Source organism: Bombina bombina, chromosome 6 (assembly GCF_027579735.1).
Source record: "Bombina bombina isolate aBomBom1 chromosome 6, aBomBom1.pri, whole genome shotgun sequence".
Classification (NCBI taxonomy): domain Eukaryota; kingdom Metazoa; phylum Chordata; class Amphibia; order Anura; family Bombinatoridae; genus Bombina; species Bombina bombina.
Window position 1 is genome coordinate 1,101,165,070 of NC_069504.1, and position 27,856 is coordinate 1,101,192,925.

Sequence of the window (27,856 nt, forward strand, 5' to 3'; positions counted from 1 at the left end):
GATTCTGATGACTCTTCTGGTTCAGAGGATTCTGTTTCAGAGATTGATGCTGATAAATCTTCATATTTATTTAAAATGGAATTTATTCGTTCTTTACTTAAAGAAGTATTAATTGCTTTAGAAATAGAGGATTCTGGTCCTCTTGATACTAATTCTAAACGTTTAGATAAGGTATTTAAATCTCCTGTGGTTATTCCAGAAGTTTTTCCTGTTCCTAATGCTATTTCTGCAGTAATTTCCAAAGAATGGGATAAATTGGGTAATTCATTTACTCCTTCTAAACGTTTTAAGCAATTATATCCTGTACCGTCTGACAGGTTAGAATTTTGGGACAAAATCCCTAAAGTTAAAGCCTGATCCTTCATCCTCAGGAGCAGTTTCAGTTTGGAAACCATCTCCAGTCTGGAATAAATCCAAGCCTGCTAGAAAGGCAAAGCCTGCTTCTAAGTCCACATGAAGGTGCGGCCCTCATTCCAGCTCAGCTGGTAGGGGGCAGGTTACGTTTTTTCAAAGAAATTTGGATCAATTCTGTTCACAATCTTTGGATTCAGAACATTGTTTCAGAAGGGTACAGAATTGGTTTCAAGATGAGACCTCCTGCAAAGAGATTTTTTCTTTCCCGTGTCCCAGTAAATCCAGTGAAAGCTCAAGCATTTCTGAATTGTGTTTCAGATCTAGAGTTGGCTGGAGTAATTATGCCAGTTCCAGTTCCGGAACAGGGGATGGGGTTTTATTCAAATCTCTTCATTGTACCAAAGAAGGAGAATTCCTTCAGACCAGTTCTGGATCTAAAAATATTGAATCATTATGTGAGGATACCAACGTTCAAGATGGTAACTGTAAGGACTATCTTGCCTTTTGTTCAGTAAGGGAATTATATGTCCACAATAGATTTACAGGATGCATATCTGCATATTCCGATTCATCCAGATCATTATCAGTTCCTGAGATTCTCTTTTCTGGACAAGCATTACCAGTTTGTGGCTCTACCGTTTGGCCTAGCTACAGCTCCAAGAATTTTTTCAAAGGTTCTCGGTGCCCTTCTGTCTGTAATCAGAGAACAGGGTATTGTGGTATTTCCTTATTTGGACGATATCTTGGTACTTGCTCAGTCTTTACATTTAGCAGAATCTCATACGAATCGACTTGTGTTGTTTCTTCAAGATCATGGTTGGAGGATCAATTTACCAAAAAGTTCTTTGATTCCTCAGACAAGGGTAACTTTTCTGGGTTTCCAGATAGATTCAGTGTCCATGACTCTGTCTTTAACAGACAAGAGACGTCTAAAATTGATTGCAGCTTGTCGAAACCTTCAGTCACAATCATTCCCTTCGGTAGCCTTATGCATGGAAATTCTAGGTCTTATGACTGCTGCATCGGACGCGATCCCCTTTGCTCGTTTTCACATGCGACCTCTTCAGCTCTGTATGCTGAATCAATGGTGCAAGGATTACACAAAGATATCTCAATTAATATCTTTAAAACCGATTGTTCGACACTCTCTAACGTGGTGGACAGATCACCATCGTTTAATTCAGGGGGCTTCTTTTGTGCTGCCGACCTGGACTGTAATTTCAACAGATGCAAGTCTCACAGGTTGGGGAGCTGTGTGGGGATCTCTGACGGCACAAGGAGTTTGGGAATCTCAGGAGGTGAGATTACCGATCAATATTTTGGAACTCCGTGCAATTTTCAGAGCTCTTCAGTTTTGGCCTCTTCTGAAGAGAGAATCGTTCATTTGTTTTCAGACAGACAATGTCACATCTGTGGCATACACCAATCATCAAGGAGGGACTCACAGTCCTCTGGCTATGAAAGAAGTATCTCGAATTTTGGTTTGGGCGGAATCCAGCTCCTGTCTAATCTCTGCGGTTCATATCCCAGGTATAGACAATTGGGAAGCGGATTATCTCAGTCGCCAAACGTTGCATCCGGGCGAATGGTCTCTTCACCCAGAGGTATTTCTTCAGATTGTTCAAATGTGGGAACTTCCAGAAATAGATCTGATGGCGTCTCATCTAAACAAGAAACTTCCCAGGTATCTGTCCAGATCCCGGGATCCTCAGGCGGAGGCAGTGGATGCATTATCACTTCCTTGGAAGTATCATCCTGCCTATATCTTTCCGCCTCTAGTTCTTCTTCCAAGAGTAATCTCCAAGATTCTGAAGGAATGCTCGTTTGTTCTGCTGGTAGCTCCGGCATGGCCTCACAGGTTTTGGTATGCGGATCTTGTCCGGATGGCCTCTTGCCAACCGTGGACTCTTCCGTTAAGACCAGACCTTCTGTCTCAAGGTCCTTTTTTCCATCAGGATCTGAAATCCTTAAATTTAAAGGTATGGAGATTGAACGCTCGATTCTTGGTCAAAGAGGTTTCTCTGACTCTGTGATTAATACTATGTTACAGGCTCGTAAATCTGTATCTAGAGAGATATATTATAGAGTCTGGAAGACTTATATTTCTTGGTGTCTTTCTCATCATTTTTCTTGGCATTCTTTTTGAATACCGAGAATATTACAGTTTCTTCAGGATGGTTTAGATAAGGGTTTGTCCGCAAGTTCCTTGAAAGGACAAATCTCTGCTTTTTCTGTTCTTTTTCACAGAAAGATTGCTATTCTTCCTGATATTCATTGTTTTGTACAAGCTTTGGTTCGTATAAAGCCTGTCATTAAGTCAATTTCTCCTCCTTGGAGTTTGAATTTGGTTCTGGGGGCTCTTCAAGCTCCTCAATTTGAACCTATGCATTCATTAGACATTAAATTACTTTCTTGGAAAGTTTTGTTCCTTTTGGCCATCTCTTCTGCCAGAAGAGTTTCTGAATTATCTGCTCTTTCTTGTGAGTCTCCTTTTCTGATTTTTCATCAGGATAAGGCGGTGTTGCGAACTTCTTTTGAATTTTTACCTAAAGTTGTGAATTCCAACAACATTAGTAGAGAAATTGTGGTTCCTTCATTATGTCCTAATCCTAAGAATTCTAAGGAGAAATCGTTGCATTCTTTGGATGTTGTTAGAGCTTTGAAATATTATGTTGAAGCTACTAAGTCTTTCCGAAAGACTTCTAGTCTATTTGTTATCTTTTCCGGTTCTAGAAAAGGTCAGAAGGCTTCTGCCATTTCTTTGGCATCTTGGTTGAAATCTTTAATTCATCTTGCCTATGTTGAGTCGGGTAAAACTCCGCCTCAGAGGATTACAGCTCATTCTACTAGGTCAGTTTCTACTTCCTGGGCGTTTAGGAATGAAGCTTCGGTTGATCAGATTTGCAAAGCAGCAACTTGGTCCTCTTTGCATACTTTTACTAAATTCTACCATTTTGATGTATTTTCTTCTTCTGAAGCAGTTTTTGGTAGAAAAGTACTTCAGGCAGCGGTTTCAGTTTGAATCTTCTGCTTATGTTTTTCATTAAACTTTATTTTGGGTGTGGATTATTTTCAGCAGGAATTGGCTGTCTTTATTTTATCCCTCCCTCTCTAGTGACTCTTGTGTGGAAAGATCCACATCTTGGGTAATCATTATCCCATACGTCACTAGCTCATGGACTCTTGCTAATTACATGAAAGAAAACATCATTTATGTAAGAACTTACCTGATAAATTAATTTCTTTCATATTAGCAAGAGTCCATGAGGCCCGCCCTTTTTTTGTGGTGGTTATGATTTTGTATAAAGCACAATTATTCCAATTCCTTATTTTATATGCTTTCGCACTTTTTTATCACCCCACTTCTTGGCTATTCGTTAAACTGAATTGTGGGTGTGGTGAGGGGTGTATTTATAGGCATTTTGAGGTTTGGGAAACTTTGCCCCTCCTGGTAGGAATGTATATCCCATACGTCACTAGCTCATGGACTCTTGCTAATATGAAAGAAATGAATTTATCAGGTAAGTTCTTACATAAATTATGTTTTTGCTTTATATGTTATTTTTCTATTACATATTGCAAGATGTCTCAATCTGACCCTGTCTCAGAATCTACTATTGGAATCCTGCTGCCTGATGTCGGTTCTACCAAAGCTAAGTGCATTTGTTGTTAACTTGTGGTAACTGTTCCTCCGGCTGTAGTTTGTGTTAGTTGTCATGATAAACTTTCAAATGCAGACAATATTTCCATTAGTAATAATCCATTACCTGTTGTTGTTCCTTCAACATCTAATGCTCAGGATATTCCTGTTAATGTGAGAGAATTTATTTCTAATTCCATTCAGAAGGCTTTGTCCGTCATGCCACCTTCTAATAAACGTAAAAGGTCTTTTAAAACTACTCATAAAATGTATCTATCTCTGATGAGGATCTATCTGGTTCAGAAGATTCTGCCTCAGATATTGACACTGACAAATCTTCATATTTATTTAAAATGGAGTATATTCGTTCCTTATTAAAGGAGGTGTTGATTGCATTAGATATGGAGGAGACTAGTCCTCTTGATATTAAAACCAGTAAACGTTTCAAATTTGGTTTTTAAACCTCATGTAGTTATTCCTAACTAATTTCTAGGGAATGGAATAGACTGGGTACTTCTTTTACTCCTTCTTCAAGGTTTAAGAAACTGTATCCTTTGCCGACTGATAGATTGGAGTTTTGGGAAAAGATCCCCAAAGTTAATGGGGCCAGCTCTACTCTTGCTAAACGTACTACTATTCCTACGGCAGATAGTACTTCTTTTAAAGATCCTTTAGATAGGAAACTTGAATCTTATCTAAGGAAGGCTTATTTATGTTCAGGTCATCTTCTTAGGCCTGCTATTTCTTTGGCTGATGTTGCTGCTGCTTCAACTTTTTGGTTGGAAACTTTAGCACAACAAGTACCAGATCATAATGTGTATAGCATTGTTAAGCTAATTCAACATGCTAATAATTTCATTTGTGATGCTATTTTTGATATCATTAGAATTGATGTCAGATATATGTCTTTAGCTATATTAGCTAGAAGAGCTTTATGGCTTAAATCTTGGAATGCTGATATGACTTCTAAATCAACGTTATCTCTCTCTTTCCAATGTAATAAATTATTTGGTTCTCAGTTGGATTCTATTATTTCAACTGTTACTGGAGGGAAGGGAGCTTTTTTGTCTCAGGATAAAAAAATCTAAGGGTAAATTTAACCGTTTTCGATCCTTTCATCAAAATAAGGAACTGAAACCTGACCCTTCCCCTAAGGGAACCGTTTCCAATTGGAAGCCTTCTCCAGTCTGGAATAAATCCAAGACATTTAAAAGATCAAAATCAGCCCCCAAGTCCGCATGAAGGTGCGGCCCTCATTCCAGCGCAGCTGGTAGGGGGCAGACTCAGATTTTACAAGGATGTTTGGATCAATTCAATCCAAAATCATTGGATTCAGAACATTGTTTCTCAAGGGTACAGAATAGGTTTCAAAGTAAGCCTGCCTGTGAGAAGTTTCTTTCTCTCACGCATTCCAGTGAACCCAGTAAAAGCTCAGGCTTTCCTGAAGTGTGTTTCAGATCTGGAGTTATCTGGGGTAATTGTGCCCAGTTCCTTTTCAGGAACGAGGTCTGGGGTTTTATTCAAATCTTTTCATTGTTCCAAAGAAGGAGAATTCTTTCAGACCAGTTCTAGATATAAAAGTTTTGAATCATTATGTAAGAATACCTACATTCAAAATGGTGACTATAAGGACTATTCTGCCTTTTGTTCAGCAAGGGCATTATATGTCCACAATAGACTTACAGGATGCATATCTTCATATTCCAATTCATCCAGATCACTATCAGTTCCTGAGATTCTCTTTTCTAGACAAGCATTACCAATCTGTTGCTTTTCCTTTTGGCCTAGCAACAGCTCCAAGGATCTTTTCAAAGGTTCTCAGTGCCCTACTCTCTAATCAGAAAGCGGGGTATTGCGGTGTTTCCTTATTTGGACGATATCTTGGTACTTGCTCAGTCTTTACGTTCTGCCGAATCTCACACAAATCAACTAGTGTTGTTTCTTCAAAGACATGGTTGGAGGATCAATTTACCAAAGAGTTCTTTGATTCCTCAGACAAGGGTAACCTTTTTAGGTTTCCAAATAGATTCAGTATCCATGACTTTGTCTCTAACAGACAGGAGACGTCTGAAATTAGTTACAGCTTGTCGAAACCTTCAGTCTCAATCATTCCCTTCAGTAGCTATGTGCATGGAGGTTTTAGGTCTCATGACTGCAGCATCGGATGCGATCCCCTTTGCTCGTTTTCACATGAGACCTCTTCAGCTTTGTATGCTGAACCAATGTTGCAGGGATTATACAAAGATATCACAATTAATATCCTTAAATCCCAATGTTCGACTATCTCTGACTTGGTGGTTAGATCACCATCGTTTAGTTCAAGGGGCCTCTTTTGTTCGTCCAGCCTGGACTTTGATCACAACAGATGTGAGTCTTTCAGGTTGGGGAGCTGTCTGGGGATCTCTGACAGCGCAGGGGGTTTGGAAATCTCAAGAGGCGAGATTACCAATCAATATTTTGGAACTCTGTGCGATTCTCAGAGCTCTTCAGTTCTGGCCTCTTCTGAAGAGAGAACCGTTTATTTGTTTTCAGACAGACAATGTCACAACCGTGGCATATGTCAATCATCAAGGTGGGACTCACAGTCCTCAAGCTATGAAAGAAGTATCTCGGATACTTGCATGGGCGGAATCCAGCTCCTGTCTAATTTCTGCTGTCCATATCCCAGGTATAGACAATTGGGAAGCGGATTATCTCAGTCGCCAGACTTTACATCCGGGAGAGTGGTCTCTTCACCCAGATGTGTTTTTTTCAGATTGTTCAGATGTGGGGGCTTCCAGAAATAGATCTGATGGCTTCTTATCTAAAAAGGAAACTTCCCAGGTATCTGTCCAGGTCCAGGGATCCTCAGGCGGAAGCAGTGTATGCGTTGACACTTCCTTGGAGTTATTAACCTGCTTATATCTTTCCGCCTCTAGTTCTTCTTCCAAAAGTGATTTCCAAAATCCTAATGGAGCGTTCGTTTGTACTGCTGGTGGCTCCAGCATGGCCACACAGGTTTTGGTATGCGGATCTTGTTTGGATGTCCAGTTGCCAACCTTGGCCACTTCCGTTAAGGCCAGACCTTCTATCTCAAGGCCCATTTTTCCATCAGGATCTAAAATCATTAAATTTGAAGGTATGGAAATTGAACGCTTAGTGCTTAGTCATAGAGGTTTCTCTGACTCAGTGATTAATACTATGTTGCAGGCTCGCAAATCTGTGTCTAGAAAGATTTATTACCAAATTTGGAAGACTTACATTTCATGGTGTTCTTCTCATAAATTCTCTTGGCATTCTTTTAGAATTCCTAGAATTTTACAGTTTCTTTAGGATGGTTTAGATAAGGGTTTGTCTGCAAGTTCCTTGAAATGACAAATTTCTGTTCTTTCTGTTCTGTTCCACAGAAAAATTGCTAATCTTCCTGATATTCATTGTTTTGTACAGGCTTTGGTTCGTATCAAGCCAGTCATTAAGTCAATCTCTCCTCCTTGGAGTCTTAATTTGGTTTTGAGGGCTTTACAGGCTCCTCCGTTTGAGCCTATGCATTCTCTGGACATTAAATTACTTTCTTGGAAAGTATTGTTCCTTTTGGCCATCTCTTCTGCTAGAAGAATTTCTGAATTATCTGCTCTTTCTTGTGAGTCTCCTTTTCAGATTTTTCATCAGGATAAGGTGGTTTTGCGGACTTCATTTAAATTTTTACCTAAAGTTTTACCTAAACAAAGAAATTGTTGTCCCTTTTTTGTGTCCTAATCCTAAGAATTCTATTGAAAAGAGAGATCTTTACATTCTGTGGATGTGGTAAGAGCTTTGAAATATTATGTTGAAGCTACTAAAGATTTCAGAAAGACTTCTAGTCTATTTGTTATCTTTTTGGGTTCTAGGAAAGGTCAGAAGGCTTCTGCCATTTCTTTGGCATCTTGGTTAAAGCTTTTGATTCATCATGCTTATTTGGAGTCGGGTAAATCCCCGCCTCAGATGATTACGGCTAATTCTACTAGGTCAGTTTCTACTTCCTGGGCTTTTAAGAATGAAGCTTCTGTTGATCAGATTTGCAAACCAGCAACTTGGTCTTCTTTGCATACTTTTACTAAATTCTACCATTTTGATGTTTTCTCTTCTTCAGAAGCAGTTTTTGGTAGAAAAGTACTTCAGGCAGCTGTTTCAGTTTGATTTTTCTGCTTATAATTTCAGTTTTTTTCATTATAAAGATTAAAACTTTTGATTTGGGTTGTGGATCAATTTTTCAGCTGAATTGGCTGTCTTTATTTTTTTCCCTCCCTCTCTAGTGACTCTTGTGTGGAGTTCCACATCTTGGGTATTTGCTATCCCATACGTCACTAGCTCATGGACTCTTGCCAATTACATGAAAGAAAACATAATTTATGTAAGAATTTACCTGATAAATTCATTTCTTTCATATTGGCAAGAGTCCATGAGACCCACCCTTTTTATGGTGGTTATGATTTTTTCCAATTTTTTTTTCCAATTCCTTGTTGATGCTTTCGCTCCTTTCTTATCACCCCACTTCTTGGCTATTCGTTAAACTGAATTGTGGGTGTGGTGGGGGGTGTATTTATAGGCATTTTAAGGTTTGGGATACTTTGCCCCTCCTGGTAGGAATGTATATCCCATACGCCACTAGCTCATGGACTCTTGCCAATATGAAAGAAATTAATTTATCAGGTAAATTCTTACATAAATTATGTTTTTTAATAGTTGCACATTTTCTTTTTTAATAGTTGCACATAAGTCCTGTGATAGAGGCAGAAGTTCCTTCATGGGATCTCTAATAGGTTTAACGTTTTTAATGTTAATGTTTTGGATGTTTTTACTGGCAGTCATGAAAACAATGATGTCCAGCAGCACCTCTCAGGTCAAAATGACATTTATTTCACAAGATGGTCATAGGCATACAAAGCAACGTTTCGGAAAATTCAATCCTTAGTCATGCTTGATCAGTAACAGGAAATGCTACAATTTATACACCTGCAACAATGGTAACAAACAAACCTGGGTACATCACTCTCTGGTTCCCCCTAGTGTACAGGTGAAAAAACATGCTTTATATAAAATTTAAATACATCCTAATAAAAATTGCTATTCATTATATATAATAAAAAACCTAAATACAATGTGCCTAAATAATATAAACTGATCATATACATATACAGGAGGGTTTTGTAGCGTCCTTGCACAGGAACGTGCTGTATTCTCATTCTGTTTGTATTTGTTTACTGGCAATTATGCCAGCACATATAGAAGCAGATTTGCAAGCAATGTGTTGTAATCTTCTCATACTACCTTATATTGTGAGTTCCAGACATTTGTCTTAGTATATCTAAATTATCTGTGTCCAAATATATAGTCTATAGAAGATATCATCTCTACAATAGAGTTGCCAACTCTCCCTTGTTTTAAGGGATCTCATTTATTTGCCCAAACTTTTTTACAGGCTTCATTATTTATCTTCTCTTAGAAAATAAATTCTCCCTTATTTTTTACAACATATAAAAACTTAAATTATGCTTACCTGATAATTTTCTTTTCTTCTGAAGGGAAGAGTCCACAGCTGCATTCATTACGTTTGGGAAATACAGAACCTGGCCACCAGGAGGAGGCAAAGACACCCCAGCCAAAGGTTTAAATACCTCCCCCACTTCCTTCATCCCCCAGTCAAAACCAAGTGAACAAGGAACAGTAGGATAAATATCAGGGTAAAAAAAGGTGCCAGAAGAACAAAAAATTACTGCCGCCTCATAGACAAAACACGGGTGGAAGCTGTGGACTCTTCCCGTCAGAAGAAAAGAAAATTATCAAGTAAGCATAATTTAAGTTTTTCTTCTTAAACGGGAAGAGTCCACAGTTGCATTCATTACTTTTGGGAAAACAATACCCAAGCTAGAGGACACTGAATGCAAACAAAGGGTGGGTACAAAAATGCGGCCCCTTCGAAATGGCACCACAGCCTGAAATTACCAGACACCCTATAAAAATATAGATGACACGGGTAAAAAAAAACGAAGCCCAGGTAACTGCACATTTAGTTACACAACCAGCAAAGCCGAGCTAGAGACCACTCAGTCTGTCAAGCACAAACAGCCTCCCGAAGAGTCAGCCCAGCGGCTCTCGACTCCCATGAAGAGTACCCGGCCAAAAGACAAGGACCTCTACCTGCTCCTGAAAGGGAGAACAGATTCCCAGAAGAAATCCAAGGATCATTCCACACGGCTCAACAAACATAGAACAACCCAAGGTTGTCTTACGATAGTAGCGCTGAGGGATGTAAACTCCCTAGAAACACGTCCCAAAAGAGGACTCGAGGGTCACCCTCATATCCCTGACACAGTACCATACCATAAGGAACTCCAGATAAACATGAGTTCCCTGTTGCCTCGTATCAGATCGAAACCTAATAGGTTTAACGTTTTTAATGTTAATGTTTTGGATGTTTTTACTGGCAGTCATGATAACAATGATGTCCAGCAGCACCTCTCAGGTCAAAATGACATTTATTTCACAAGATAGTCATAGGCATACAAAGCAACGTTTCGGAAAATTCAATCCTTAGTCATGCTTGATCAGTAACAGGAAATGCTACAATTTATACACCTGCAACAATGGTAACAACCAATCCTAGGTACATCACTCTCTGGTTCCCCCTAGTGTACAGGTGAAAAAACATGCTTTATATAAAATTTAAATACATCCTAATAAAAATTGCTATTCATTATATATAATAAAAAACCTAAATACAATGTGCCTAAATAATATAAACTGATCATATATGTTACAGAAGCATTAGTTATTTTGTTGTGAAGAGCTTATTTCCCAGCAGCAATGCCTGAACCAGCAAGCCAGCGCCTAAGAAGGGCTCCAAGAAAACTGTAACAAGTTTCATTTCATAAAGAGTTAACTCTTTTTTTTCAGCTTTTAGAAACTATTGTCTAATCACCTCTGGAGCCAGACTGCTAATTGATAAGATGAACTTGTAAACTTGTTATCTTAAGTACTGTAATCCTATTGTGGCCTGTCAAAGGACAGTGCTCTCTATCTAAATGTGTGATGGGGGATTTTGTGCTTCCCCCCCTCTCCCCCTGGGAGTGCCCTGTGTGCATGTAACCTTAATAAAAAGCAGGCTGGGCATCCCAGTCCTGAGTTCTTGTTTGACCCTCAATCGCAGCGTTGACTCGTTTTTGTGGGCAGAAGGGTATCCTAGCTGTACTGCAGCTAAGGGAGATTATTCTATATTTGCGAGACTCATATAGAATACTATGGAAAGCAGCTTCTCCCCTCTTTAGCAATAGGGATCCAGGCTACTAAGCGGTCCATCTCTCAGCGAGACTAAGGGTAACCGTAACATTTGGCGGCAGCGGCGGGATTTTCCTGGATTTCCTAGGAGAGGTACAGAACGGATGGAGAGCGCTTACGAAAAATTGAAGCGTACAACCCTAAAGGATTTACTTGAAAGCAGAGGGGGGTACGCCAGCAACCGGCCGAGGAGAGAGCTGATCGCAGAATTGACCGAACTGGATCAGAGCTTCACAATGGCGGAAACACCGACCACGATTAGTGACGAAAAAACCAGGATTGTTCGGGAAAGGCTCTCATTATACGGGCCGAACCCCTCCATGGAATTGGTACAGCAGTTGATGGCGGAGGCGGACGAGGATATACGAGAGACTCGAGCCCACGAACTCAACCTAGCGAACGCACACCGCAATGCTGAAGCCCCGCAGGTAATCATCCCTGTCGAAAATGCTGGGAGGCCCAAGATACCCTATGCGGCATTTCGACCCTTCCTAGAGAGTGAGACAGGGATTGATGAATATTTGGCGGACTTCGAAAGGCAATGTGCCCTGCACCAGATTCCCAACAGAGAGTGGCCCACGATATTGTCTGGGAAACTATCCGGGCGAGCCCTGGAAGCCTTTCGTACTCTGGGTGCTGAGGAAGTGACACAGTATGAGCTAGTTAAGGAGACACTGTTGCGACGGTACGCTGTAACTCCGGACACGTATCGCCGACAGTTTCGGGGCACGGAAAAGAAGCCTAACGATACCCATATGGAATGGGCGCACCGAATGCGGAGAGCGGCAAATCACTGGCTGAGCGGAAGTAAAGCGGTGACTGGGGAGGAAATTTTACAATTGTTTCTCTTAGAACATTTTTATAATGGCATGGAACAGCAAGGGAAGGAATGGCTGCGAGACAGGCGGCCTTCTACCTTAGAAGAAGCAGCCAAATTGGCCGATGAACATTATGACTCCCGTCTTCACGAACCCATGAACTACCGAGCTCCAGCACGGGTCGAACCCAGAGAGGTTTACCGTGCACCCCCTCGTGCTGAATTCCGAGCCCCGGTGCCCACAGGGCCCGTCCGACACTCAGGACCACCCAATAACAGCTCTGAGCGTCCCAGACCGACTTGCCACCGATGCAAGCAACCAGGGCATTTCATGGCTAGCTGCCCCCTTAATACGCACCAGACACCCAGGAATTACAATTACCCCTCTGGGTCCTATCGTCCGGCCCGGGCCCTCTGTGTTAACCAAGAGGCCCCTATGGAGGGATATGTGGGGCCGCTTCACGAGGCAGACCCTGTATATGCTGCCTCAGATAACCGCCAGCACCATCGGCAGAGGGTATGGCTCGAGGGGCGATCTACCGAGGGATTGCGAGACACAGGGGCTACTATCACGCTGGTACAGAGTCATTTGGTGCCAGAGCACAAGCGATCCGGACAGACTGTGGCCGTTAGAGTGGCGGGGGGGGATGTGTACAAAATTCCAACAGCTAAAGTGCATCTTGATTGGGGAGCGGGAAAGGGGGCTGTGAACGTGGGCCTAATGGATAATTTACCTGCCGAAGTACTACTGGGCAACGATTTGGGCCCCATGACTTCTGCCTATGCTCCAGTATGCAACAACGAGGCGGACCCAGTGACTACACGGGCCCAAGCCCGGACGGAGCGAGAGCTCTCACCAGTGCGGGAGACACAGGTAAGACCTACCCCGACCTTGCCTGACAGGTTAGGCCCCATATCCTGGGACACCCCAGATGCCTTCGAGGCAGAGTCTAAGACTGACCCGACCTTACAAAAGTACCGGGAACGAGCAGAGACCGGAGGGGGCGGGGCAGATAACGAAACATTCTTATGGGAAAAAGGGAAACTATACCGCTGGACAGAGAAAAGGGGACAGCGTAGGCGACAGCTGGTAGTGCCCCACAAATACCGTCAAGAAATCCTCAAAATAGGCCACGACATCCCCTTAGCAGGCCACCTAGCCGTTACCCGTACCCTACACCGCATTACTCACACGTTCTTTTGGCCAGGGGTGCACGCTGACGTTAGAACTTACTGTAACACCTGCGATGTGTGTCAACGAGTAGGAAGGCGAGGCGATCACCCTAAAGCCCAGCTAGTAAATATGCCCATTGTAGAGGAACCCTTCAGCCGGGTTGCTATTGACCTAGTGGGACCACTGGCTACCCCTAGTCCCTCCGGTAAGCAATACATTCTTACCGTAGTGGACTACGCTACCAGGTACCCAGAGGCTGTCGCCCTATCCAACATACAAGCGGATACGGTAGCGAATGCACTAGTACAGGTGTTCTCCCGGGTAGGATTTCCAAAAGAAATCCTATCCGACCGAGGCACCCAATTTACGGCTGAATTGACCCAACAACTCTGGCAGGTTTGCAAAATTAAGTCCCTCCTAAGCTCCCCATACCACCCCCAGACGAACGGGCTGTGTGAGAGGTTCAATGGGACCCTCAAGCAAATGCTCAAGACGTTCACTCAGGAATACAGAGACTGGGAACGCTTCCTGCCGCACCTCCTATTTGCTTATCGGGAGGTGCCCCAGGAAACGACAGGGTTCTCTCCCTTCGAGTTGCTCTACGGAAGAAAGGTACGGGGACCCCTAAACCTGATCCGGGAGCACTGGGAGGGAGAGATGGAGGCTGACGGTGTCCCAATTGTGCCATACGTGCTGGAACTCAGGGACCGAATGGAGCAATTAGCCAAATCCGTGCGGGCTAATCTCCAGTTGGCCCAGAGAAGACAGAAAGTATGGTACGATCGGGGGGCCCGAAAGAGAATCTTCACCATAGGACAAAAGGTGTTAGTACTTAAGCCGGTGAAGACAGACAAATTGCAGGCGTCCTGGCAGGGTCCCTACCAGATCGTAGAGAAAAGGGGAGACACCACTTATGTGATAGCTAGCTGCCACGACAACAATCTTAGAAAGACATTCCATGTAAACATGCTCAAGGAATATTTTGAGCGACCAGAGAACGTGACGGCCGTATGTTGTTCCCCTCAGGAAGACCCCGACAGTTTACCCATTCCAGACCTATTAGAAAAGAGCCTCCCCACAGGTATAGTGGCGCAGGTTCAGATAGGGGACCGACTTAGCCCCACTGAAAGGGAGCAGCTCAACCAACTCCTCCAGTCCAAACACCTCACCTTCTCCCCGAAGCCAGGGTACACTACTTTAACCACCCATCAGGTAGATACTCCGGGACAAGCTCCCTTGCGCCAGGCTCCGTACCGAATCCCCGAAGCAGTTAGGACAGGAATGAAGAAGGAGATCGATGAGATGCTCCAGCTCAGGGTAATTGAGCCCTCCGATAGTCCCTGGGCCTCCCCAGTTGTCTTGGTGCCCAAGAAAGATGGGACCACCCGGTTCTGCGTAGACTATCGGAGGCTCAATGAAAATACCGTGACGGACGCTTACCCTATGCCCAGGGTAGACGAGCTACTCGATCGTATAGCCAGGGGAAATTACCTGACCACTATTGACCTCTGCAAAGGTTACTGGCAGATTCCCCTGGCCCCGGAGGCTATCCCCAAGTCGGCATTCGTCACCCCATTCGGCTTATATCAGTTTAGGGTAATGCCGTTTGGGATGAAGAATGCCCCAGCTACATTCCAGCGCTTGGTGGATAGGCTCCTGGATGGCTTCCAGAGTTTTGCTTGCGCCTACCTGGACGACATAGCGATCCACAGTGAGTCCTGGGAGGACCACTTAGCTCATGTGGGAATGGTTCTGGATCAGATCCGGGCTGCTGGCCTGACTCTGAAGCCAGAAAAATGCCACTTTGGGATGGCCGAGGTACAGTACCTGGGTCACCGGGTGGGGTGTGGAAAGCAGCGACCAGAGCCGGCCAAAATAGAAGCTGTCGCCAATTGGCCCACCCCCATCACTAAGACTCAGGTCCTAGCCTTCCTGGGCACGGCAGGGTACTATAGACGGTTCGTACCAGACTACAGCACACTTGCCAAACCCCTGACTGACTTGACCAAGAAGAACTTACCTCGACAGGTCCTGTGGTCTCCCCACTGTGAAACGGCTTTCCAGGCTCTCAAAAATGCTTTAATTAACGCTCCTGTCTTGGCGGCCCCAGCCCTTAACAAACGTTTTATCGTCCATACAGATGCTTCCATGTTCGGGCTGGGAGCCGTCCTCAGCCAAGTAGGCGAAGATGGAGGGGAGCATCCAGTTGCCTACATCAGCCGGAAGCTCCTGCCCCGCGAAGTCAGCTATGCAGCGGTCGAAAAGGAGTGTTTGGCTTTGGTGTGGGCATTAAAGAAATTGACTCCCTATTTATATGGTCAGGAGTTCACTCTGGTCACCGACCATAACCCGTTGGTGTGGCTGAACCGGGTCTCTGGAGATAACGGCAGGCTATTACGTTGGAGCTTATCGTTGCAAACCTTCAATTTCACCATTACTTACAGACCTGGGAAACAGAATGGCAACGCCGACGGGTTGTCCAGACAAACCGACCTCAGCCCCGCATAACCAGCGGTCTGGACAGCCTTAGTCTGCCCCGAAAAGGGGTCAGACCGTGTCTGCCAGAGTGTTCCACAGAAAGGGAGCAATGTTACAGAAGCATTAGTTATTTTGTTGTGAAGAGCTTATTTCCCAGCAGCAATGCCTGAACCAGCAAGCCAGCGCCTAAGAAGGGCTCCAAGAAAACTGTAACAAGTTTCATTTCATAAAGAGTTAACTCTTTTTTTTCAGCTTTTAGAAACTATTGTCTAATCACCTCTGGAGCCAGACTGCTAATTGATAAGATGAACTTGTAAACTTGTTATCTTAAGTACTGTAATCCTATTGTGGCCTGTCAAAGGACAGTGCTCTCTATCTAAATGTGTGATGGGGGATTTTGTGCTTCCCCCCCTCTCCCCCTGGGAGTGCCCTGTGTGCATGTAACCTTAATAAAAAGCAGGCTGGGCATCCCAGTCCTGAGTTCTTGTTTGACCCTCAATCGCAGCGTTGACTCGTTTTTGTGGGCAGAAGGGTATCCTAGCTGTACTGCAGCTAAGGGAGATTATTCTATATTTGCGAGACTCATATAGAATACTATGGAAAGCAGCTTCTCCCCTCTTTAGCAATAGGGATCCAGGCTACTAAGCGGTCCATCTCTCAGCGAGACTAAGGGTAACCGTAACAATATACATATACAGAAAATACAGGAGGGTTTTGTAGCATCCTTGCTACAGCTTGCACTCACACAGGAAGGTGCTGTATTCTCATTCTGTTTGTATTTGTTTACTGGCAATTATGCCAGCACATATAGAAGCAGATTTGCAAGCAATGTGTTGTAATCTTCTCATACTACCTTATATTGTGAGTTCCAGACATTTGTCTTAGTATATCTAAATTATCTGTGTCCAAATATATAGTCTATAGAAGATATCATCTCTACAATAGAGTTGCCAACTCTCCCTTGTTTTAAGGGATCTCACTTATTTGCCCAAACTTTTTTACAGGCTTCATTATTTATCTTCTCTTAGAAAATAAATTCTCCCTTATTTTTTACAACATATAAAAACTTAAATTATGCTTACCTGATAATTTTCTTTTCTTCTGAAGGGAAGAGTCCACAGCTGCATTCATTACGTTTGGGAAATACAGAACCTGGCCACCAGGAGGAGGCAAAGACACCCCAGCCAAAGGTTTAAATACCTCCCCCACTTCCTTCATCCCCCAGTCAAAACCAAGTGAACAAGGAACAGTAGGATAAATATCAGGGTAAAAAAAAGGTGCCAGAAGAACAAAAAATTACTGCCGCCTCATAGACAAAACACGGGTGGAAGCTGTGGACTCTTCCCGTCAGAAGAAAAGAAAATTATCAAGTAAGCATAATTTAAGTTTTTCTTCTTAAACGGGAAGAGTCCACAGTTGCATTCATTACTTTTGGGAAAACAATACCCAAGCTAGAGGACACTGAATGCAAACAAAGGGTGGGTACAAAAATGCGGCCCCTTCGAAATGGCACCACAGCCTGAAATTACCAGACACCCTATAAAAATATAGATGACACGGGTAAAAAAAACCGAAGCCCAGGTAACTGCACATTTAGTTACACAACCAGCAAAGCAGAGCTAGAGACCACTCAGTCTGTCAAGCACAAACAGCCTCCCGAAGAGTCAGCCCCGCGGCTCTCGACTCCCATGAAGAGTACCCGGCCAAAAGACAAGGACCTCTACCTGCTCCTGAAAGGGAGAACAGATTCCCAGAAGAAATCCAAGGATCATTCCACACGGCTCAACAAACATAGAACAACCCAAGGTTGTCTTACGATAGTAGCGCTGAGGGATGCAAACTCCCTAGAAACACGTCCCAAAAGAGGACTCGAGGGTCACCCTCATATCCCTGACACAGTACCATACCATAAGGAACTCCAGATAAACATGAGTTCCCTGTTGCCTCGTATCAGATCGAAACCTAATAGGTTTAACGTTTTTAATGTTAATGTTTTGGATGTTTTTACTGGCAGTCATGAAAACAATGATGTCCAGCAGCACCTCTCAGGTCAAAATTACATTTATTTCACAAGATAGTCATAGGCATACAAAGCAACGTTTCGGAAAATTCAATCCGAAACGTTGGGAATCTGTTCTCCCTTTCAGGAGCAGGTAGAGGGTGCTCGGGTACGAGACCCCCTACACTGCTGTCTTCCCTAAAGAGGAACACTTCCCAAGGGAAGAGGGTTCTCAGACCCCCATCATCTAAATATCAGAATCCAACATTGAACAGGAGCCCAATCAGGGTTCAAAACCCAGCCTCCTGCTGCAGGAATGATGGAACCAGTTACTACTCCACATCTCCCTTTCCAGGATTCTGAAAACGCAAGAAGGGAAGAACCCATACAAGGCATCCCCCACTCAAGGAGAGAAGGGGATTAAAAGCAACGGAAGACACCCTACTATAGAGGTGAGACTCCTAGGCCATATCGCCGACCCAGTTGAAAAGATACCTGGAGACTACAAGGAACATCAAATGTGCCAGAAGACCAGTAGGGACCCGTTAGAAAGACCTAGAACCTAAGCCACAGGCAGATAGGAATCTCCCATGAGAAACAGAGCCCCGTCCCCTTCAAAGGGACATGCGGGACAACACCCGATCCAGGGAGAGACATAGTCCTAGGCCAGAGTCCTCAAAAAAACGGAATTGATCAAAAGATCTAACTTTCTGAGGAACCTAAGCTGCCTCCTATGATTAGGAGTGCACCATCTAAAGTCTGTAGACTAGGCGATCTAGCAACAGCCACAAACCCGAGTCTGAAAGAACTCCTGAACAGTTTAAGAATTCGGCACCCAGTGCTCCTGGGTCGCAAGGAAAAATCTTGTAGACAAGCTTAACCACGTGTTACACACGCTGGCAAGGTAACAACCAACACCCGAAGGTGGATGTAAACCCTGGACCTTGCTTGCCATCCCAGTGAGTTAGACATAAACCACCCTCCACGAAGCCCCAACGGAGCATCGATGATAAAAGAGAAGAGACAGCAGCCAGAGATCCTTGCAGGATCGATCTTCCAAAAAACCCTGTAACAGGGTAAAAGCTGGAAGCTTCGCAGCTCCCCACAGAAGGCAGGGAAACCTCCTAGAGTAATGCAACTCTGAGCAAAGGAAGAAGGACATGTCCGCACTTCCAGACCAGATGACCCACCCAAGGCGGGAAGGAAGGAGACTCCGCCACCTCAAGAAAATGTTTATGAGGCTAAAGGGTCAGCATCCGGGAAGAACCTCAAGTGAAGATGCAAATCGTTCACTACTCGGAACACTAGACCACATAGGTCACTCACATCTCCCAACTCCAAAGGAATGGAAACTATGCTTCTGAGTCCCTGTAAGAACCATGATGACATCTGAAAAGACAGATCCGTATCCCAGGCGAGTAGCCAGAAAAAAAACCCTTAGATCGGCACTCACAACCCTCCATTCAGAAGTGTTGTATCTACAAACTAGGCCTCATACTTAGAAATAGGATCCGAGCATAGAGTCCATATCAATAGGCCAAGTGACATTCAGAATCTGACAGGATTAAATCAGCACCGCGAGGGTGACATGATCCCTGGTAACAGCAGAAAAGCGTCCGACCAGTAACTGCCTGGTACAAGGACACTCCAGAACTGTCCAAGGTCCAAGACAACTCGACCCGAAGGTTCGATAAATTAACTAGAAAACATAATTCTGTCATTCAAAAAGTGAGCAACTTCCATGGAAGTGCCCACGCGACCACAAAATCGCAAGTATCGGTGCCAGAGAAGAACGTTTTCAAAACGGAAATCTATCAGACATGAGCTTAAGAAAAAACTAATCAAACATATCCAACTGGATCAAAATAAAAGGAAGGCAGCACCCACAGGTGAACACCCAAGGTGAATGAGAATGCCTGCCTATGGGACTAGCCGATCAGAGACCCCATTCACCCAAGCTCAGACCCGGAACGAAACATAAAAGAAAGAAAGTAAAACGGAGACGTTAAGGAGATTAGCTTCATCCGCAAACATCATATCCAATTTGCCATCCAGCATCTAAGGCCTCGGATCCCTCGGTCCATTAGGACTGGTATCCTCTAGCATCACCAAAACATGTCTTAAAAGAACACAAAGACATGTCAGCCTATAACGGAAGGCAAAATCATCCCTCGCCGGATCAACGAAACACCCTGGCCCCGAGGTTGGGGCCCCTGAAGCCTTAGTGGCCAATGCTTCCTCAGAAGGCTGAACTAAATCAGGTGATCCCTTGCTCGACGGACCCTGGTTAACAGAACACGGACAGTATCTTAGAAATATTTCATTTAGGAGATATAAATGAGTCAGCGCCATTCGTGTCTAAGATATCAGATTCCTCCATAATCTTGGGATTACAAACAAGATTAATACTAACTGGCACCCTTTTTACACCCCCAATGGCTGGGGCACTCACCACCTCCTGTGAGCTAGACTCTCTCTGTCACCACACAGTCAGTATACGGAAGTGAGAAACAATGTAACCCCACCTGTCACGAGGAGCACCATGACAGTCACAAAAAGGGCGCACAATCTCAAGAGATTGCATTATTAAGATAAGGCCATTATGTTCTGTAAAAACCATGAGCCTATGCATCGCTACACAGCAGGTAGAACCATATAACAAACATGATTAAAGTCCCCCCTGTTCAATAACCCCCCTTAGGAGATATTAACCCATGATTCCTTATTAAGATAAAAGGAGTCCCACTCTGACCCTACCTTGTTTCATTAACATTACATTCACATATCGAAATAAAATGAAACAATCTTACCGGAATCTACGCTGTGGAACAGGAACATGGCCCTTCAAATGTGACAGTCACCTCGCTTCTGACATGGACTTGAGTGAATAAAGGCAGGCAACGAAACTCGTCAACGCTGATTGCCAAGGAGCTGTTAATATGAGTCGGGATGGTTTCATAGGAAAACTTTCCCTGCATCTCCAGGCTCTAATATTCATCCACTGAGATGCTGATATGATTACTTAAAGGGTCACTGAACCCAATTTTTTTCTTTCGTGATTAAGATAGAGCATGTAATTTTAAGCAGCTTTCTAATTTACTCCTATTATCAATTCTTCTTTGTTCTCTGGGTATCTTTATTTGAAATGCTAGAATGTAAGTTTAGATGCCGGCCCATTTTTGGTAAACAAACTGGGTTGTTCTTGCTGATTGGTGGACAATGAACAAGTGCTGTCCAGAGTCCTGAACCAAAAAATAACTTAGATGCCTTCTTTTTCAAATAAAAAAGCAAGAGAAGAAATAAAAATAATAATAGGAGTAAATTAGAAAGTTGCTTTAAATTGCATGCTCTATATGAATCACGAAAGAAAAAATGTGGGTTCAGTGTCCCTTTAAAACTCCAGTCCTATTTCGAAGAGTACTACCCTCCATAAGAGACTATCTCGAACTTCTGACACTTCTCTGCCAACCTCCTGTGACGAAAGGCAAAGTATGGCTGGGGGATGAGGGAAGTGGGGGAGGTATTTAAGCCTTTGGCTGGGGTGTCTTTGCCTCCTCCTGGTGGCCAGGTTATGTATTTCCCAAAAGTAATGAATGCAGCTTTGGACTCTTCCCGTTTAAGAAGAAAATGTAAAGCATTTAATATTATACTCTTGTACTCTAATTTTTGTAAATAATTTTGATGTATCTAACAGTTTAAAAGGACATAAACAAATTGTATTTCATGATTCAGAAAGAACATACACTTTTAAACAACTTTCCAATATACTTCTATTATAAAAAAAATTCTTAGTTTACTTGTTATCCTTTGTAGAAAAGCAGGAATATATACGTTCAGGAGCGTGCATGTGTCTGCAGCAGTTTTGCAACAATTTTATACATTAGCAAGAGCACTAGACGGCAGCAGTTTTATAACAATGTTATACATTAGCAAGAGCACTAGATGGCAGCAGTTTTATAATAATGTTATACATTAGCAAGAACACTAGATGGCAGCAGCTTTATAATAATGTTATACATTATTAGGAGCACTAGATGGCAGCAGTTTTATAACAATGTTATACATTAGCAAGAGCACTAGATGGCAGCAGTTTTATAACAATGTTATACATTAGCAAGAGCACTAGATGGCAGCACTATTTCCTGTCATGTGGTGCTCCAGAAATGAAGAATTTTCTTGTACCAAACTGTATCAAATTGTAAAACAAAACATTTTATTAAGTAACTACTATTTCTTTCATGTAATTGGCAAGAGTCCATGAGCTAGTGACATATGGGATATACATTCCTACCAGGAGGGGCAAAGTTTCCCAAACCTCAAAATGCCACACCCACAATTCAGTTTTACAAACTTTGCCTCCCATGGAGGTGGTGAAGTAAGTTTGTGCTAGATTCTACGTTGATATGCGCTTTGCAGCAGGCTGAAGCCCGGTTTTCCTCTCAGAGTGCAGTGAATGTCAGAGGGATGTGAAGAGAGTATTGCCTATTTGAATACAATGGTCTTCCTCTAGGGGATCTATTTCATAGGTTCTCTGTTATCGGTCGTAGAGATTTCTTCTCCTACCTCCCTTTTCAGATCGACGATATACTCTTATATACCATTACCTCTACTGATTCTCGTTTCAGTGCTGGTTTGGCTATCTACTATATGTAGATGAGTGTCTTAGGGTAAGTAAGTCATATTTCTATTTATGACACTCAAAGCTATGGTTGGGCACTTTATATGTAAAGTTCTAAATATATGTGTTTAAACTTATATTTGCCATGATTCAGGATAATCAGTATTCCTTCTTTCAGACTGTCAGTTTCATTTTTTTGGGAAAATGCATATGAATTTATATTTTTCTTACCTTAAAAATTTTCAATTGACTTTTTTTCTAAATTGCGGGCTGTTAGGCTCGAGGGTGCAGAAAATGCTTCAATTTATTTCATCATAGTTGACGCCGGAAGTATTCACATAGTTGCGTCATTTTTACATATGTGTGTTGCGGACGTTTTTGGCGCCAAAAAATATGAGCGTCATTCTTGGCGCCAAAAAATGTGGGCGTTATTCTTGGCGCCAAAAATGTGGGCGTCATACTTGGCGCCAGTTTTTTTCACATTATTTCAGTCTCACTTTTTAGTTGCTTCTGGTTTCTAGAGGCTTGTTCTGTTTTGCATTTTTTCCCATTCCTGAAACTGTCATTTACGGAATTTGATAATTTTGCTTTATATGTTGTTTTTCTATTACATATTGCAAGATGTCACTACCTGACCCTGGATCAGAATCTACTTCTGGAAAGACGCTGCCTGATGTCGGTTCTACCAAAGCTAAGTGCATTTATTGTAAACTTTTGGTAACTGTTCCTCCGGCTGTAGTTTGTGTTAGTTGTCATGATAAACTATCAAACGCAGATAATATTTCCATTAGTAATAATCCATTACCTGTTGTTGTTCCTTCAACATCTAATGTTCAGGATGTTCCTGTTAATGTAAGAGAATTTGTTTCTAATTCTATTCGGAAGGCTCTGTCTGTTATTCCTCCTTCTAGTAAACGTAAGAGGTCTTTTAAAACTTCTCATATTTCAGATGAATTTTTAAATGACCGCCATCATTCTGACTTATCTATTTCTGATGAGGATCTATCTGGTTCAGAAGATTCTGCCTCAGATATTGACACTGATAAATCTTCATATTTGTTTAAGATGGAGTTTATTTGTTCTTTACTTAAAAAAGTGTTGATTGCATTAGATATGGAGGAGTCTAGTCCTCTTGATATTAAACTAATAAGCGTTTAAATTCAGTTTTTAAACCACATGTAGTTATTCCAGACGTTTTTCCAGTTCCTGATGCTATTTGAGAAGTAATATCTAGGGAATGGAATAGTCTGGGTACTTCATTTACACCTCCTCCAAGGTTTAAGAAATTGTACCCTTTGCCATCTGATAGATTAGAGTTTTGGGAAAAAATCCCCAAAGTTGATGGGGCTATCTCTACTCTTGCTAAACGTACTACTATACCTACGGCAGATAGTACTTCTTTTAAGGATCCTTTAGATAGGAAGCTTGAATCCTTTCTAAGGAAGGCTTATTTATGTTCAGGTAAACTTCTTAGACCTGCTATTTCTTTGGCTGATGTTGCTGCAGCTTCCACCTTCTGGTTGGAGGCTTTAGCGCAACAAGTGTCAGACCATAATGCTTATAGCATTGTTAAACTTCTTCAACATGCTAATAACTTTATTTGTGATGCCATTTATTTCATGTAATTAGCAAGAGTCCATGAGCTAGTGACATATGTGATATACATTCCTACCAGGAGGGGCAAAGTTTCCCAAACCTTAAAATGCCTATAAATACACCCCTCACCACACCCACAATTCAGTTTTACAAACTTTGCCTCCCATGGAGGTGGTGAAGTAAGTTTGTGCTTGATTCTAAGTTGATATGCGATTCGCAGCAGGCTGAAGCCCGGTTTTCCTCTCAGAGTGCAGTGAATGTCAGAGGGATGTGAGAGAGTATTGCCTATTTGAATACAATGGTCTTCCTCTAGGGGATCTATTTCATAGGTTCTCTGTTATCGGTCGTAGAGATTTCTTCTCCTACCTCCCTTTTCAGATCGACGATATACTCTTATATCCCATTACCTCTACTGATTCTCGTTTCAGTACTGGTTTGGCTATCTACTTTATGTAGATGAGTGTCTTAGGGTAAGTAAGTCTTATTTCTATTTATGACACTCAAAGCTATGGTTGGGCACTTTATATGTTATATTTGCCATGATTCAGGATAATCAGTATTCCTTCATTCAGACTGTCAGTTTCATTTTTTGGGAAAATGCATATAAATTTCTTTTTTCTTACCTTAAATTTTCAATTTTCAATTGACTTTTTTTTTAAAAATTGCGGGCTGTTAGGCTCGCGGGTGCAGAAAATGCTTCTATTTATTGCGTCATTTTTGGCGCGAGACTTTTTTGGCGCAAAAATTTTGTAATTTCCGGCGTCATAGTTGGCACCAGAAGTTTTTACGTAATTGCGTCATTTTTTACGTATATATATTGCGGACGTTTTTTTGGCGCCAAAAAATATGGGCGTCATTCTTGGCGCCAAAATGTGTGGGCGTTATACTTGGCGCCAAAAATATGGGCGTCATTCCTGGCGCCAGTTTTTTTCACACTATTTCAGTCTCACTATTCAGTTGCTTCTGGTTTTCTAGAAGCTTGTTTCATTTTGCATTTTTTTCCCATTCCTGAAACTGCCATTTAAGGAATTTGATAATTTTGCTTTATATGTTGTTTTTTCTTTTACATATTGCAAGATGTCACTACCTGACCCTGGATCAGAATCTACTTCTGGAAAGACGCTGCCTGATGTCGGTTCTACCAAAGCTAAGTGCATTTGTTGTAAACTTTTGGTAACTGTTCCTCCGGCTGTTGTTTGTGATACTTGTCATGATAAGCTTTCAAATGCAGATAGTATTTCCATTAGTAATAATCTATTACCTGTTGTTGTTCCTTCAATATCTAATGTTCAGGATGTTCCTGTTAATGTTAAAGAATTTGTTTCTAAATCTATTCGGAAGGCTCTGTCTGTTATTCCTCCTTCTGCTAAACGTAAGAGGTCTTTTGAAACTTCACATATTTCAGATGAATTTTTAAATGACCGCCATCATTCTGACTTATCTATTTCTGATGTGGATCTATCTGATTCAGAAGATTCTACCTCAGATATTGACACTGATAAATCTTCATATTTATTTAAGATGGAGTTTATTTGTTCTTTACTTAAGGAAGTGTTGATTGCTTTAGATATGGAGGAGTCTAGTCCTCTTGATATTAAAACTACTAAGCGTTTAAATGCAGTTTTTAAACAACTTTGTGGTTATTCCAGAAGTTTTTCCAGTTGCTGATGCTATTTCAGAAGTAATTTCTAGGGAATTGGAATAGTCTGGGTACTTCTTTTACTCCTTCTCCAAGGTTTAAGAAATTGTACCCTTTGCCATCTGACAGATTAGAGTTTTGGGATAAAATCCCCAAAGTTGATGGGGCTATTTCTACTCTTGCTAAACTTACTACTATTCCTACGGCAGATAGTACTTCGTTTAAAGATCCTTTAGATAGGAAGCTTGAATCCTTTCTAAGGAAGGCTTATTTATGTTCAGGTATCTTCTTAGACCTGCTATTTCTTTGGCTGATGTTGCTGCAGCTTCAACTTTCTGGTTGGAGGCTTTAGCGCAACAAGTGTCAGACCATAATGTTTATAGCATTATTAAACTCCTTCAACATGCTAATAACTTTGTGTGATGCCATTTTCGATATCATTAGAATTGATGTCAGGTACATGTCTTTAGCTATTTTAGCTAGAAGAGCTTTATGGCTTAAGTCTTGGAATGCAGATATGACTTCTAAGTCAACATTGCTTTCTCTTTCTTTCCAAGGTAATAAATTGTTTGGTTCTCAGTTAGACTCAATAATTTCAACTGTTACTGGGGAGAAGGGAGCCTTTTTACCTCAGGATAAAAAATCTAAAGGTAAATATAGGGCTGCTAATCATTTTTGTTCCTTTCGTCAGAATAAGGAACAAAAGCCTGACCCTTCCTCTAAAGGAACAGTCCTTCTCCAGTCTGGAATAAATCCAAGCCTTTTAGAAAGTCAAAACCAGCTCCCAAATCCGCATGAAGGTGCGGCCCTCATTCCAGCTTAGCTGGTAGGGGGCAGGTTACGATTTTTCAAAGATGTTTGGATCAATTCGATTCAAAGTCTTTGGATTCAGAACATTGTTTCACAAGGGTACAGAATAGGTTTCAAGGTAAGACCGCCTGTGAGAAGATTTTTTCTTTCACGCATTCCAGTAAACCCAGTGAAGGCTCAAGCGTTTCTGAAATGTGTTTCAGATCTGGAGTCAGCTGGGGTAATTATGCCAGTTCCAGTTCTGGAACGGGGTCTGAGGTTTTATTCAAATCTGTTCATTGTTCCAAAGAAAGAGAATTCTTTCAGACCAGTTCTGGATCTAAAAATATTGAATCATTATGTAAGGATACCAACATTCAAAATGGTGACTATAAGGACTATTCTGCCTTTTGTTCAGCAAGGGCATTATATGTCCACAATAGATTTACAGGATGCAAATCTTCATATTCCAATTCATCCGGATCACTATCAGTTCCTGAGATTCTCTTTTCTAGACAAGCATTACCAGTTTGTTGCTCTTCCTTTTGGTTTAGCTACAGCCCCAAGGATCTTTTCGAAGGTTCTCGGTGCCCTTCTCTCTGTAATCAGGGAGCAGGGTATTGCGGTATTTCCTTATTTGGACGATATCTTGGTACTTGCTCAGCCTTTACATTCTGCAGAATCTCACACGAATCAACTTGTGTTGTTTCTTCAAAGACATGGTTGGAGGATCAATTTACCAAAGAGATCCTTGATTCCTCAGACAAGGGTAACCTTTTTAGGTTTCCAAATAGATTCAGTGTCCATGACTTTGTCTCTTACAGAAAAGAGACGTCTGAAATTGGTTTCAGCTTGTCGAAACCTTCAGTCTCAATCTTTCCCTTCGGTAGCTTTATGCATGGAAATTTTAGGTCTCATGACTGCTGCATTGGACGCAATCCCTTTTGCTCGTTTTCACATGAGACCTCTCCAGCTTTGTATGCTGAATCAATGGTGCAGGGATTATACAAAGATATCACAATTTATATCCTTAAATCCTAATGTTCGTTCTTCTCTGACTTGGTGGTTGGATCACCATCGTTTAGTTCAAGGGGCCTCTTTTGTTCGTCCAACCTGGACTGTGATCTCAACAGATTGTGAGTCTTTTAGGTTGGGGAGCTGTATGGGGATCTCTGACAGCGCAGGGGGTTTGGGAATCTCAGGAGGCGAGATTACCAATCAATATTTTGGAACTCCGTGCGATTTTCAGAGCTCTTCAGTTCTGGCCTCTTCTGAAGAGAGAATCGTTTATTTGTTTTCAGACAGACAATGTCACAACTGTGGCATATGTCAATCATCAAGGGGGGACTCACAGTCCTCAGGCTATGAAAGAAGTATCTCGGATACTTGTATGGGCGGAATCCAGCTCCTGTCTAATTTCTGCGGTTCACATCCCAGGTATAGACAATTGGGAAGCGGA